Source organism: Arachis hypogaea, chromosome 15 (assembly GCF_003086295.3).
Source record: "Arachis hypogaea cultivar Tifrunner chromosome 15, arahy.Tifrunner.gnm2.J5K5, whole genome shotgun sequence".
NCBI lineage: Eukaryota > Viridiplantae > Streptophyta > Magnoliopsida > Fabales > Fabaceae > Arachis > Arachis hypogaea.
Window position 1 is genome coordinate 107025946 of NC_092050.1, and position 573 is coordinate 107026518.

At 43.1% G+C, this 573-nt stretch overlaps 1 non-coding gene across 1 annotated transcript; it reads right to left on the reverse strand.

The window, feature by feature from the left end:
- Nucleotides 1–209: 209 nt before the first annotated feature.
- Nucleotides 210–313, reverse strand: LOC112752926 (small nucleolar RNA R71). The gene has a single exon (XR_003177335.1). It is a non-coding gene; the product is annotated as a small nucleolar RNA R71 (small nucleolar RNA).
- Between the last annotated feature and the right edge of the window lie 260 nt (nucleotides 314–573).

A 573-nucleotide genomic window follows, 5' to 3' on the forward strand; every position in this document is an offset into this window, starting at 1 on the left:
ATCAACATCTAACCACCTTCCTGAGAATCTGTGACACAGTGAAGTCTAATGGTGTTCATCCTGATGCCTATAGACTGCTCTTATTTCCATTCTTACTCAAGGATAAGGCAGCCAAGTGGCTGGAGTCTTTCCCAAAGGAGAGCTTGACAACTTGGAAAGATGTGGTGAACAAATTCTTAGCAAGATTTTACCCTCCTCAACGAATCAATAGGCTGAGAGCTGAGGTCCAAACTTTCAGGCAACAAGATGGTGAGACTCTTTATGAAGCATGGGAGAGGTTTAAGGACCTGACAAGGAGGTGTCCACCTGACATGTTCAACGAATGGGTGCAGCTACACATTTTCTATGAAGGGCTGTCATATGAATCAAAGAAGGCTATAGACCATTCATCAGGAGGATCTTTGAACAAAAAGAAGACTATTGAGGAAGCCATAGATGTCATTGAAACAGTAGCAGAGAATGACTATTTCTATGCTTCTGAAAGAGAAAACACTAGAGGAGTAATGGAGCTAAACAATGTAGATGCTCTGCTGGCCCAAAACAAGCTCATTACCCAGCAGCTGGCTGACCTCA